A 16,055-nucleotide genomic window follows, 5' to 3' on the forward strand; every position below is an offset into this window, starting at 1 on the left:
CAACTCCAGCCCCCTGCCATAACTTACAAGGACCGTGTGCCAGAGCTGTGGCCCCTTTCAGACCACATCTCCAAACACTCTCCGCTCTCACTTCACTCTAGACACACCGGCCTCTCCTCTGCTGCTCCGAATCCCAGGCATCCCCCTCAGGGCCTCTGCATTGGCTTTTTTTCTGCCTGAAATGCTTTCCACCACCGCCGCCCTGCAAAGCGGTCCCAGAGCTCACTCCCTCACTTCATTCAGCTCTTTACCAAATGTCACCCCTGCAGCAAGTCCTTCCCTGAAGAGTCTGTCTCATCAGTCCTGTCTATGCTGTACAGTCTGTCCTCTAAACATTTTCTTTCAAATTTTAAATGTATTTAATTACAAACACATTTATACTGCATTTTTGGTATTTAAAAAAATTTAATTTTGTAGATAAATATATGGCTTAGAATTCTAAAATTAGAGAAAGGCAAACAGTGAAAAGTCTCTTTTTTGCTCATGTCCCAAAGCTACCCAGTTCCTCTTCCCACAGGCAACAAAAATTACTTGTCTTTTGTGTATGCTCCCTAACATAGTTTAAGCATATACAAATATTTGTATGTATGTCTCTATATTCCTTTAAACTTTTTTCACTGACTGCCTATTTATGTATGTAAGTATCTATCATGTATTTATCTTTTTATGTGCTTTTTTATCAAATGGTAGCATACCTATATACACTATTTCACACCTTGTATTTTATTTTTACTTAACAGCATAATTTAGATGTCTTTCCACATCAGTATATGAAGAGTCTTCTCATTCTTTTCTGCAGGTACATAGTATTCCCTTGCATGGATGTGCCGTAATTCATTTAACCCATCCCCTATTGATGAACATTTAGGTTATTTCCAATCTGTTGCCATTAAAAATGCCACATCATTTCATACACATGGAAATGTATCTGTAGAATAAATTCCTAGAAGTGGAAGGAAGCACAGGGACAAAGTGTTTATAGCACATTGCCATCCATAGAAGTTGGGCCAATTTGTACTTCTACCAGCAATATATGACAAGGCCTATTTTCCCACACCCTGGCCAACCAGCACGTTATCAAATTCCTGGATCGTTGCCGATCTGATGAGTGAATAATGGTATCTCAGTGCAGTTTCAATATGCATTTCTATTATTACATGTGGAGTGTTTTTTCTTATATTGAAGAACCATCACATGCACATTACTATATATAAAACAGATAAACAACAAGGGCCTACTGTATAGCACAGGGAACTATACTCAGTATCCTGTAATAACTTATATGGGAAAAGAATCTGAAAAAAAATATATATATCTGAAATATATATATATATCTGAATCACTTTGCTGTACATCTGAAACTAACACGACATTGTAAATCAACTATACTTGTTTCTCTCAATAGTATTATGTAGTCTGGTTTATCAATTTTTTCTTCTTTGGCTTCTGGGTCTCTCATGGTTTCTTCATTTTTAAAATTGAAGTCTTTAATCTATTTGGAATTTATCCTGAGTAAGATACGGGGTGTGGATACACTTTGTTTTTCTTGATCTCACATTGCTGTGGAAGTATTTGTCACCACAGCTCTAACTGATACCTGAAATGATGTTATATAGTTATGTGTTTGATCATTTGTTTTTTGTTTAGCACAAGATCATAAACTGCAGTAGGGCAAGGATCTTGGCCATTCTTGTTTTCCACTGTATCCCTAGTACTAGCAAGCCCCTGGGACATAGTAGGTGCTCAATCAGTATTTCAAGAATAAAGGAACAAATGAGTAGGTGTATCACAGAGCTGCAATCACAATAATGTTTCATAGCAAACCACCTCAAAACTCAGAGGAATATAACAAGAAGCTTTTTTTTTTGCGGTCCGCAGCCTCTCACTGTTGTGGCGTCTCCCGTTGCGGAGCACAGGCTCCGGACGCTCAGGCTCCGGACGCTCAGGCTCAGCGGCCGTGGCTCACGGGCCCAGCCACTCTGCGGCATTTGGGATCTTCCCAGACCGGGGCACGAACCCGTGTCCCCTGCATCGGCAGGCGACCTCTCAACCACTGCACCACCAGGGAAGCCCCAACAAGAAGCTTTCATTGCTCAGTCACTCAAGAAATAATCTTGTTACCTGGGTCCTTCCTCCTAGAGATTCTGATTTAATTGGTCTGGGAGGCAGCTTAGGCATATGGATTTTTTTCCCCAAAACTTCGCAGGAAATTTTTACGTGCAGCAATGTTTGAGAACCTCTATTTTAAATAATGTTTGCTATTATTCTAACTGATTGTGTCAGAGTCTTGAGATGCTTAATTATGATGCAATTATCTGAAGCATAATAATGAGGAAACTGAGGGAGGTGGAAAGAGAAGTGGAACTTGGATTATGTTTACACAGAACAGAAAGGTGAAATTTTAGAAGCTACACGTTTAATCAACATAAGCAGTCAAGCTATAGAATTCAGGTCCCAACAAGAATAATACAACATCTTATCTCATGGAGAGGGGAAGATTTCTTGTCAAATGGCTCAAAGCCCCCAAATACTAAGGACTTAATAGAGTTCATCTCACAATGACATACCATGTGAAGTATATTGAGAAAAATATCGGCATTTGCTCTTGCTATGAGATGCACTCAGGTTAACTCTGTAGAGTTAGGCCAAGATCATCTGACGTCATGACAATTTTTCCTTCCTAGGAGAAGCAGATGAAATTTTAAAAGGGTGATGATGTATCTATTGTCCTTTGGCAAGGTGCTGCCAAGGTCCCTGGACTTCTCCCCCACAAAACAGACTGTATTAACAGATCTATTGTCTGCAGCATCTTTGTTTAGAAGCCCTGTTGGATTAATTTTTTTTTAATATAAATTTATTTATTTATTTTTGGCTGTGTTTGGTCTTCGTTGCTGCACGCGGGCTTTCTCTAGTTGTGGCAAGTGGGGGCTACTCTGTGTTGCAGTGCGCAGGCTTCTCATTGTGGTGGCTTCTCTTGTGGCAGAGCACGGGCTCTAGGCACGTGGGCTTCAGTAGTTGTGGCACACGGGCTCAGTAGTTGTGGCTCACAGGCTCTAGAGCACAGGCTCAGTAGTTGTGGCGCATGGGCTTATTTGCTCTGTGGCATGTGGGATCTTCCCGGACCAGGTCTTGAACCTGTGTCCCCTGCATTGGCAGGCGGATTCTCAACCACCACGCCACCAGGGAAGTCCCCTGCAGGATTAATTTTCTGATATATTGCCTCCATACATAAATTGGGGAGAAACTTCTTCCTTTGTAACTCAGGTAAAAGGAGAGAAGTTTACAACTGGATATCACCTCAGGGCCATACTTTCTGCACCATGGAAAGAAGAACTCTCCTATCTATCTCACCATTGGAACAGCTGCCTGGTTGTCACCCAGGGGCCTGCTCAAGCTCTGGAGTCCAACACTGTTTATACTGAAGAGTAGATGATAGAGGACATTTCTTGGCATTGTGAATTGTGAGTAAAGGGAGAGAGAAACCCTTTGGCCAGTATCTTTCTTTTGGGTCCTGCAGCCATGTCACTGTGATCAGAAGAATCAAAGTGCTGTCTAGCCCAGAGAGGGGAGTCATTGCTAATCATGGCAAGCTCTAAAATAACTGTGTGTTTTGAGTGGCATCTAGCACTCAATGGGCACTTAATAAATATTCACTAATAACATTAGGGCACTCAACACCAAACAGGATGATAAGGCCGTCTTTTTTGGTTGTTTTATACTTGGGTAATTGATAAAAATAATTGCACAGCTTTAAATGTTTAGCAGTGATTAGCTAAAACCGTCACCTCGAAGCCCTTCCCACTTTGATAAACTCATTCCCATTAAAATTCTCAGAACCTGAGGAACAGCAGGGAAAGAAGCCAATAAAAGCATCTCAAAGAGTTTTACATTATCTCCATAAGCTATCTAATCTAGCCATTTTGAATGATCTATGTAAATTAATTACACTTTTTAATTAGGTGGTCTTTTAGCTTGCATATTGAAGTTTACCAGTAATTACAGCGAGGCAGGAGGTCACTTGATTGGTATGGGAAACAAGAGGCCTTTATTTCATTGAACTGAAACACTGGATGCTTAGGAAAAAAAAAACTGTCAAATTTATGCCAGTTTTCAAAATACAAACTGCGCAGATCTTGTCCTTTTTTTTTTTTCCCTTCTGTGGCTCACTGGGGGTTTTTCTTCATAAGTATCAGAATGACTTCTAAACACCCACTGACTCAAAACTATTATAATAGACCAGCTCAGAAGCTTGAATTTTGCATCCCTAGTGCTAGGGGGGAGAAAAGCCTACTCTTTTGATATTAGTCACATTAAATGCCATTGAATTACTAGTGCAGTTGTTTCCAGATGTGACTTTATTTTGTTTCTGCAGGCAGTCTGTGATTTTCATTAACTTCATCATTTAAGCAACAACAACAACAGCGAAAAACAATCCCCGCAAAAGCTAGTGCTATACTTTATGCCAAGCAGGACAAAGTATTCTTTAATTAAATAAATATAGGGGTCATTGTAGTGAACAGAGTGCATTTAACATCTTTAAAATATTTGTGAATGACATTTCATGGCTCTTTCCCTCATCTCATCTTGCACCAGGATCCCAAATTTCCCTTCTTTTTCTACATTTTTGTGACCTGGGCTGTCCAATAGTAGATCAGTGGGTAGAGAGTTGTGCAAGAAGCATTTGCTGATCTAATGCAATCCTTGGGAAAATCAGGATTGCTAATTAAAAACCACAGAGTGAATAAAAGTCTTGACCCAGAGGAATTCTCCTATCTGCAGCTCAGAGGGAGCTTCATTTTCATGCCAGCACACACACATCATCACAATCCTGGGAGTTCAGTTAATTTCCCGCTGGTCATGCTTCCTCATGGGCCAAGGGCTACGCTTCTGTGAGATGGCATGGCCATCCCCCCCGCCCTCCCCCACAAAGGGCAAGGGCAGGTTATTCTAGTCTCTTTATCCAGCTTTGCATTTTCAAATCACTTCCAACAGGGCAGTGTGATAGCAGGGGCAACAGCTTGGGCATCAGGAGGCTTGGGTTCAGGCCTGATTATCTGTGCAGAGGGCAGGGTGACTGCAGTCAGCCCATCATGTCCCTGGGGGCTCCCACTTTCCTCATCTGTGAAAGGAGGGATTCACGTGGACCCATGTGATCACGAGTTCCATCCACTTCCAATAACTTCCAAGGCTGTCTCTGCTGAAGCTTTTCTTTTTCCCTCAATTTATCGTGCATTTCGCTACACAGATGTAAGCTCTTAGAAGGCAGGAATCAGATTTTATTCCCTTTCTCGACCCCCAGCTCCTAAAGGCTGAACATTGTAAAAGTCCAATAAACATTTGTGGAATGAATGGGACTGAAAAATCAAGATGGTGAAGTAATACGTTTTATTAACGTTAGTAGTAGGAGTAGCAGCAGAAGCAGCAGCAAACGTTTTTTTTCTTTCGAACACATACTCTAAGCTAAGCATTGTGCTAAATCCTTTATATGGTTTGTCTCAACTAGTGGAAGGAGACAAGCTCATATTTTCTTTTTCCCTCTCTGGTGGACACTGCTAAATAGAATTCATTCACATATGGGTTCGTCCTTACCAGTAGAACCTCAGTGTTGCTTGAGGCAGCAATGTAAATGCTAGAACAATTACCTCACCAGAACTCTTGTTCCTTGCGGTAAACCCAAGTGGCCCAGTTCTGGTCAATGAAATGTAAGCAGAAATCTATAAGGTAGGACTTCCAGGAAAGCTACTGTCTCCCAGATAAAAAGGGGAAATGTCAGCTGGAATTTACCTTCTGTCATTTCACCTTCTCTTTCTTCCTGCTTGGGACTTGGACTCGGTGCCTGTAGGCAGGTGGATCTTGTTATCACATGAACAAAAGCCACAGGTAAAGGCTGGTGGAACAGGAAGTAACAGGGAGCCTGGACCCCGGGAGGCTTCCTTGAGTGGCTGTCTCAGACCTTCACTGTACCTCCAGACTCCTGGCTGTATGAGGAAGCTACCTCTAACCAATGCATTCTACCTTGCCTACGTCCATCCATGATGATACTACAATGAGTGTTTTTGCAAACAGTATTTCTAACCTTTGTGGAGGTGTTTTTTGTTTGTTTTTTTGCGGTATGCGGGCCTCTCACTGTTGTGGCCTCTCCCATTGCAGAGCACAGGCTCCGGACGCGCAGGCTCGGGGACCATGGCTCACGAGCTCAGCTGCTCTGCGGCATGTGGGATCTTCCCAGACCGGGGCACGAACCCGTGTCCCCTGCATCATCAGGCGGACTCTCAACCACTGCGCCACCAGGGAAGCCCTCTAACCTTTGTTTTTATAAGCTCTGGCCTACTCCTACCAAGAGCCATGTCACTTCTGCCTCATTTCCTGCTTCTCCATAACTTTCTAGCTCTCTAGCTCAGCCTTTGACCGTTTTTTTATTAACTGGGCAGAAGACCTTAATAGACATTTCTCCAAAGGCATACAGATGGCCGAAAAGCACATGAAAAGATGCTCAACATCACTAATTATTAGAGTAATGCAAATCAAAACTACAATGAGGTATCACCTCACACCAGTTAGGATGGCCATCATCAAAAAGTCTACAAACACTAAATGCTGGAGAGGGTGTGGAGAAAAGGGAACCCTCCTATACTGTTGGTGGGAATGCAAACTGGTACAGCCACTGTGGAGAACAGTATGGAGGTTCTTTAAAAAACTAAAAATAGAACTACCATATGACCCAGCAATCCCACTCTTAGGCATATACCCAGAGAAAACCGTAATTCTAAAAGATACATGCACCCCAATGTTCATTGCAACACTATATTTTAAAAATTTATTTATTTTATTCATTTTATTTTTGGCTGTGTTGGGTCTTAGCTGCTGTGCGCTGGCTTTCTCTAGTTGCGGCAAGCGGGGGCTACTCTTTGTTGCGGTGCATGGGTTTCTCATTGTGGTGGCTTCTCTTGTTGCAGAGCACCGGCTCTAGGCGTGCGGGCTCAGTAGTTGTGGCATGTGGGCTCAGTAGTTGTGGCTCATGGGTTCTAGAGCACAGGCTCAGTAGTTGTGGTACACGGGCTTTGTTGCTCCACAGCATGTGGGATCTTCCCGGACCAGGGCTTGAACCCGCGTCCTCTGCATTGGCAGGCGGATTCTTACCACTGCACCACCAGGGAAGCCCTGCAGCACTATTTACAATAGCCAAGACATGGAAGCAACCTAAATGTCCGTTGACAGATGAATGGATAAAGATGATGTGGTATATATACACAATGGAATATTCCTCAGCCGTGAAGAAGAATGAAATAATGCCATTTGCAGCAACATGGATGGACCTAGAGATTATCATATTAAGTGAAGTAAGTCAGAAAGAGAAACACAGATACCAGATTTCATTCGTATGTGGAATCTAAAAAAAATGATACAAATGAACTTATTTACAAAACAGAAACAGACTCAGACACAGAAACAAATGTATGTTACCAAAGGGGAAACGTGGGGGGAGGGATAAATTAGGAGTCTGGGATTAACATACACACACTACTATATATAAAATACATAACCAACAAGGACTTACTATATAGCACAGGGAACTCTACTCAATGTTCTGTAATAACATATGGGGAAAGAATCTGAAAAAGAATGGATGTATGTGTATAAATAATTGAATCAGCTGTACACCTGAAACTAACACAACATTGTAAATTAACTATACCCCAATATAAAATAAAAATTAAATTTAAAAAGTTAACAGCCAAGAAAGAAAAGGGAGGGGCACCTTACTCATCATCTAATTACATCTCTCATTTTGATAGAGGAGAAATGGAGACCCAGGAAATTTAAATGACTTGCTTACCAGGGTGACAGCACCCATCCTGGTACCAGAGGGAAGACAGTACCTACCAGCTGAAAATGATAAAGCCCAAAAGACCGAGACGGCCTGAGCCCTAAATCACATCACTGAGCTGTGCTGTTCTGAGCTCTGAACCGTCTACCCCCAGACTTCTAGTTGTTTGGGACTCTTGATCACCTTTATTGCTTCAATCAGTATTGGTCAGGTGTTCTGTTACTAGCTGAACACATGCTATGTGATCCAGGGCTCTTCTGAAAACTCTCTTCAGTTTTTTCATTTTATTTCCTGCTTGAGATGACTTGGATAGTTGTGGTGTAGTAAACAAAATCCAGACTAAAAGGTTTCTGTTTGTCCCTTCCTCTGGGCTCCAATAAGACCTTCTATGACTCCGATTCTGGCATCAGTTTCGATGTGTGGGTTCCCCCACACATACCACCAAGAAGTTCTCGATACCAGCTGGGTGTCCTACAATTCAACTCAATTCTGTTACTATCTACCTGGAGATAACATTATATCCCACAGGTTACGGGCTCAGTCTTATAAGACTTCCCCCACCCCAGAATTTCAGAGGTCAACTGCAAGCCCAGGTTATTGCCAATTGACTGTAGATTGGAGGTTCCAATAACCCCTTCCTTGGGTTATTAATTTGCTAGAGTGGCTCATAAAACTAAGAGAAATATTTTACTTACCACATTACTGGTTTATTGTAAAACGATCTAACTCAAGAACAGCCAGATGGAAGAGATGCATAGGGCAAGGTATGGGAAAAGTGCTCAGAGCTTCCATGCCTTCTCCGCAACCTCTAAGAGCTCACCAACCCGGAAGCTCTCAGAACGCTCTCCTATTGTTTTTTTTTTTTTCTCCTATTGAGTTTTTATGGAGGTTTCCTTACACAGGCATCATTGACTAAATCATTCAGCCCCTCTCACCACCCTGGAAGTCAGGGGGTGGGACTAAATTTCCAACCGTCCAATCATACAGTTGGCTCCTCTGGCAACCAGCCCCATCCGTCTGTGCTTTCCAAAAGTCACTGCAGTAACACAAACTCAGGTGTGATTGAAAAGGGCTTGTTATGAATATTATCGCTCTTATCACTTAGGAAATTTCAAGGGTTTCAGGAGCTCTGTGCCAGAAACAGGAGGAAGACCAAATAAATCTTTTTCTTTCTTCCTTCCCTCTTTCTTCCTCCCTCTCTCCTTCCTTTTTTTTTCTTTCTTTTCTCTTTCTTTTCTTTTTCTTTCTTTTCTTTCTCTCTCTCTTTCTTTTTCTTTTCTCTTTCTTTCTTTCTTTCTTTCTTTCTTTCTCTTTCTCTCTCTCCTCTCTTTCTTTCCCTCCCTCCCTCCCTCCCTCCCTCCCTCCCTTCTCTCTCTCTCCTTTCCCTCCTACCTTTCTTTTTTTGGTAGAACAATGATTGTTTTTTTCCCTTCCAGTTTTATTGAGATATAACTGACACATAACACTGTATATGTTTATGATATACAGCATGAGATTTACATACTTCATGAAGTGACCATCACACTAAACCCAGTAAATATCCATCATCTCATACAAGTACAAAATTAAAGAAATAGAAACATTTTTTTTCTTGTGATGAGAACTCCCAGGATATACTCTCAACTTTCATATATAACATACAGCAATGTTAGTTATATTAATGATGCTGTATATTACATCACCACCACTCATTTATCTTATAAACTAGAAGCTTGTACCTTTGACTGTCCTTATCCAATTGTCCCTTCCTCCACCCCTACCTCCCACCCTCCTTCATCTCTGGTAACCACAAATCTGATCTCTTTCTCTATGACTTTGTTTTTGAATATGTATTTCTTATCATAAATCTCAACATCACATTGATCTTTATAACAGCACTTGGTCCCTGACACTGTAAGGATTAGTTATCGGATCATGAGCTTCTCAACTCTGCGTTCCCAGAGCCTAGCATGGTGCCTGGCACCCAGCAGGTGCTGAGTGCATGGCTGTCATGAATGGATGAAGAATAGGTTCTAATTCTGTGCCCGTGTTACAAATCAGCGTGCGGCTACTGCTCTTATCTTGTCTAGAGGCCCAGCTATTTCCTCTCCGCACAGTTTGCTAAATTCCCTATTTATAAACAATGCAATACTTTCATTTTCAATGTAGCTTTTCCCCTGACAGAAGCATGCAGCTTTGGCTCTAAATCCTAATTTTCCCACCACTCCTGGGATGTCCACATCTCTGTCTTTGGTGAAAGTGGATGTGAAAGGTGGATATTCAGAAGAGAGCAACCCCTAACTGGAATTAACCTGAACACTAAACTATGTTCTGCCAAGGGTCTGGAGGGAGGGGAGGGTGGAGGAATCGGTGCAGTGGTGTCAGCTGCCCTGCGAGGCTGAGCTAAGTCTCTGGAGAGTAGGCCACAGACATCCCAAGGCCAACCCAAGGCTGAGTGACCACATCTAGGATACTCACACCTTAAATCTTTAAAAAGGAGGCCACCGGTGAGAGCACCTAGAGAGGCCCTGCTTTACATCTCCTCGGGGCTTTCTGATGGGGAAGGGAGGCTGTGGGGCTGACAGCCACATCCCTCAGTGGGGAGGAGAAGACGCCAGCTGTGCTCTTCTCCCTGGAATCTGCCCAGCTGGGGGCGCTGTTAGCAGCCTGCTGGGAGATCTGCACACTTGGGAAGTCCGGGGAGAAGCTGGTTTGCTTCGTATGACTCAGTCTCTACAGAACAACAAGATCTTTAAACAATACTAATTAAAACATGTCACTCCCTGGGTTAAAATCTTGGTGAACGCTCGTTAGAATAAAACCTTAATTTCTTTCCTTAGCTTACAAAGCCCCACAAGTTTTTCTACTACTTTCCCCATCACTCACTTGGCTCCTGCCCCACTAGTTCTTTTCTTAGAATACACCTAGCACCTTTTTGTCTTGGGTTTCACACTAGTTGTTCCTTTTTGCTTGGAATACGATTTTCTGATATAGAGCTCAGCTCAAATGTCACCTCTCAGGAAGCCCTCCCTGATCACCCAATTGTTCTCTAGTGCATCATTTAATGTTAATTCTATGCACAGAACACATTACTGCTATTTTCTTGTTTACTTATTGTCAGTATCCATGAGTTGTATGCTCCTCAAGAGAAGAGATCTTTGTCTGTCTTGCTCACCATGGCATCCTAGCTTCAAAATAGTGCCTAATAGTACAGGCTTAACAATTGCTTGTTACGTAAGTTTAATTCTTTAATCTATTTAAGCTGTATTTTGTTGTGTGGAATGAGATAGAAATCAATTTTTATTTTTCTCAGACTTTCTTAATTCCATATATATATTATCCATCCTTTTACCACTAACTCGAGATGCCACCTCTACCAGGTACTTATGTATTGATACACATACTTAGGGTGGGTTTGGGTTTTCTAGTCTATTCTACTGACTGACAGTTTAACGTAGATTTTTTTTTTTTTTTTTTTTGCGGTACGTGGGCCTCTCACTGCTGTGGCCTCTCCCATTGTGGAGCACAGGCTCCAGACGCGCAGGTTCAGCGGCCATGGCTCACGGGCCCAGCCGCTCTGCGGCATGTGGGATCTTCCCGGACCAGGGCACGAACCCGTGTCCCCTGCATCGGCAGGCAAACTCTCAACCACTGCGCCACCAGGGAAGCCCCTGACTGACAGTTTAATGGTGTGCTGGTTTCACTGTTTTAAATGCAGTAATTTTAAGTTTCAATATCCAACTGCACTACCTGCTACACTTATCCCCTCTACCTCTTAGCAATTCTCAATTTTCAAGATTTTCTTGCATAGTCTCACCATTTATTTTTCTCTATTTTGATAATTGTGACATTACATTTATATATTAATTTGTGGAGAATTGCCATCTTTAAAATGTTCTCACCAACAGCATATTAGATTGTCTATTTCCCTATACTCTTACTGCATAGTATCAATTAAAAATTCTGTTAATCTATTAGTTTCACCAATTTTTTTTCTTTTTATATTACAATTTTTGACTCTGTTGAAATTTACTTTGGTGTGAGAGGTGAAATAGAAATCCAGCTTTATTTTTCCTTCAAATGATTAGCTGGTTATCCCAATACGATTTATTGAATAATCTATCTTTCTGATGTCTGAAATATCCTTTATCATATACTAAATTTATATATATATATATATATATATATATATATATATATATATATATATATATATTTGGGCTTGCTTCTGGACTCTATTCTCTTTGATTTTCTATTTTTTACCATACATTTAATTATCACAACTTGATAAATTTTAATATTGAGCAGAGCTAGTTTTCCTTCATTACTATTTTTTCATATCCCCCTCCCAGATATTCTTTCCTGTTAAAATTTTTTTTAATTGCATTTTAGGATCATTTCCTAACATTCCCCTCCTCTCTCCAAACCATGTTGTATTTTATTTCATTGAATTTACAGATGGACATATGGAGAAACCTCATTTTGACAATATCAACTTTCCATATGTAGTACAAGTCATTTTTTAAAATGTCATCTTCTATGACTCTTCTTAGGGATTTATTTTTCCATTATGTTTAGTTATTGCTGGCATATAGAAAAGCTTTTGGGTTCTATGTATTTATTTTTTAAGACTGCTGTAACAAGGTAGCACAAACTAAGTGCCTTAAAACAACAGAATTTATTATCTCATAGCTCTGGAGGCTAGAAGTCTGAATCAAGCTGTTGGTAGAGCCACAGTCTTTCCAGGAATCTAAGGGAGATTCCATGCCTTTCTCATATCTTCTGGTGCCACCTTGCTATTCCTTGGCTTGCAGCTGCATAACTCCACCCTCTGCCTATGTTGTCATGTGGCCTTCTCGCTGTTTCTTAAAGCTGTCTTATTAGCACATCGGTCATACTAGATTAAGGGCCTATCCTACTCACTAGTGTGACCTCATCTTAACTGATGAAATCTGCAAGGACCCTATTTCCAAATAAGGTCATTTTCTGAGGTACTGGGGGTTAGGATTTCAACGTATCTTTTTGGAGCACATAATTCAACCCATTACAGTTTTACATATTCATTTTGCAGCTACCCACTTTAATTTCCTCAATGCTTCTAATTATTTTACAGATCACGTCCTTGTGTTTTCCTGGTATCAATACATATCAACTGCATATCATGTAAATAATGCCTCTTTTCAATTTATTTATTTCATCCTTTTATCTAAGCTCATTGGCTAGTACTTTATCATACCTAGTCAACAGGTATTCATCTTTTAAAAAACCCCATTCATTTGCACTTATTCTTCTGTGAACTCTGTGTTTTCATCCTTTATCTTTTGTACTAGAAATTTTTTCTTATTAATTTGAAAAGTCTTTTTTTTTTTTTTTTTTTTTTGCGGTACGCGGGCCTCTCACTGCTGCGGCCTCTCCCATTGCAGAGCACAGGCTCCGGACGCGCAGGCCCAGCGGCCATGGCTCACGGGCCCAGCCGCTCCACGGCATGCGGGATCCTCCTGAACCGGGGCACGAACCCGCGTCCCCTGCATCGGCAGGCGGACTCTCAACCACTGCGCCACCAGGGAAGCCCTGAAAAGTCTTTTTGAGCATTAAAAATATTAATCTTTGGTGACATATATTGCCCCCAAGACTTCGAAAGCACCTTGTCACCTATCCAACAGTCAACACAAAGCACAAAAAATATAAGGGTGTAGATCTACTGTAACATAAATTAATCATAGCTTTCTGTGCAACAGTCTAATACATGAACAAATACCTCTCATAAGAGCAATAAGACTAATAGTGAAGTGCAATGTAGAAGCACTCTTGAAAATTTCAAGTACTCTAATACTTAAAACTTGTTTCATACTGCACCATTTCTAAACCATTCAATTTCTTTCCAGCTAAAGCACTCAAACGAGTCTCAAGGACTAAATTATCTGATTAACCCTTTAATGTCAAATGCTTCACAGCTCTTGCTCACATACTATCAAGTTTACACTGACATTTAAAGGCCCCAACTCACCATCAAGCAAAGGATTAATCTGTCCTTGGTTTATTTAAATGACCAAATAATAAGATTAAAGTGATAACCAGCTGTAGGATATGTCCTTATTAAATTTGATAGGGTTTTTTAAAAGCCAAGTAATGTAATGAAGTTTGCAAAGTAATTTAGATTAACCAGGTTTGACTGCTCAATTTGGAAGTGATTCAGTGCACAGGTACAGGCATAGAGACAATTTTTAAATATTAGGCTTTGATTGTTCCTCACCAGAAATTCATGAAAAGTGAAATGAACATTTCAATATATTGCTATAACCAGCTTTCATTACTCATAAACACGTGCTTATCACTTTTTTTTTAATCCTCCCAAGTAGCTGTTTACATGACTTATCCAGATGGTACAAAATAGGATAAAGGAAGGACAATCTAGTTCTTGAGATGTTAATACTCATCCAAAATGTGAATGTCCCAAAAACACAGCCAGAAAGCTCCAGGACTTTGGGAGAGTACTTTGATTTACTAGGACTGAATCTCTATTAGACATGTCCAAGTGAAAATGCTGAAACTTGGGAATCCTCTCAATGGCATTAAAATCAGCCTGGATTTGGTCACTTTACTCATTCCATTATGTCTGTTTATCCTATGTACATTCTTACTTACTTAGAAATGATGTGACCTTTGCTATACAAAGAAACACAGAAAAATTAGGTTTACTACTTGATTCTGCCACTTGTCTTCGTTTTGCCTGTCTAATCTATGGATGCCATTGTATTGGTCTGTGCAAGGACTAAGGGCACCTAACAAATGTTGAATAATTACATATTACCATGACACTTCATGCCTGCAATGTGTGTAAATTTGCACACATTCACTGAGACAACTGCTCTGAGACCTAAGAAGTTGATAGCTATATATCAAAGAAGTTTATATATATCTATATCTATATGGTATATATATCTATATAAAATGAGTTTATATATATGAGAATAATATATAAATTTTATAAATATTACTTTAATTATTATATTAAGGTAGTGTTTTTCACAACCCAATAGCAGGTGGTCATGATCAGATGAAAGAGAACAGAAAACATCTGAGGAATTGTACATATTAAGGATGCTTTTTATTTTATGTATATATGGACCCCCATAGATATATGCACTGGGTCACAATCAAAAATGTGTTTCTTATTGTGCTTTGTGGTCAAAACCGTTTGAAAAGCATTGTATTAAATGTATTTTGTTTGTGATGAGATGGAATCCTTCACAGCATTCTTTGTCTCACTCTAGAAGTTAGACATGTTTTTGCTTTTCACTTATTCTACAAATGTTAATTGAGCAACTGCTGTATGTTAATGGGGGTCAGGTATTGGTACAGGGAGAAAAAGGGCAACATTACTTTAGGGAATTTCTACTTATTGTTACACAATGTAAGGTTCTAAATAAAAGCTTAAAAACAAATTAATGCTAAATTGATTATAACTGTTCTTAATGTGCCTCTTGGCCACAAAAACAAGTGGAATGTGTCAAAATTCTCAGGAATAAGCCTTCCCAGAACGTTAAGCTTCTTGCTGCTTCTCATCAATCCCTGGAGAGAGCCAGTATAAAATCTATAGTAGTTGAGATAGGAATTCTCTAACGATATATTTCTTTTCATCTACCTTGTTGATTTCTTCTTTATTAGGCTTTTTGGCAAGACAATAATTTTTTCAGTAACCAAGATCTGGGTCATGGCTGCAAGACTTACCCTTCAGTATTACTCTTCTCAGGAGGGAGATATGTTCTCTTCAAGTTTTAACTGATAAGGAAACCATTTGCTATGAATATATATGATATTTGTGTATTTGGCAGAAGGATGAAATGAGATATTTTACATTAAAATAATAAAATATTTAAAAACTCAATATGCCAAAAACAAAAAAATAAGCCCCAAACCAGAAAAGGCCCACCTGTTCTGTTCTTAATACCAACCACAAAATAATCTAAATCTGAAGAGTTCAATTCTCCTGGTACTCAAATCTCTAACAGTGAACCTTAGTATAAAACTTTACATGGTAATTATAATTTTTATTTCCTCATTTGTCCCCTCTTCTACCTCAAATACTTTAAAAATGGCATGTAGTATGTTTTATTTTTTTAAAGATCTTTATTGGAGTATAATTGCTTTACAATGGTGTGTTAGTTTCTGTTCTATAACAAACTGAATCAGCTATACATATACATATATCCCCATATCTCCTCCCTCCTCTGTCTCCCTCCCACCC

Source organism: Grampus griseus, assembly GCF_964374135.1.
Source record: "Grampus griseus genome assembly, chromosome: 3".
Classification (NCBI taxonomy): domain Eukaryota; kingdom Metazoa; phylum Chordata; class Mammalia; order Artiodactyla; family Delphinidae; genus Grampus; species Grampus griseus.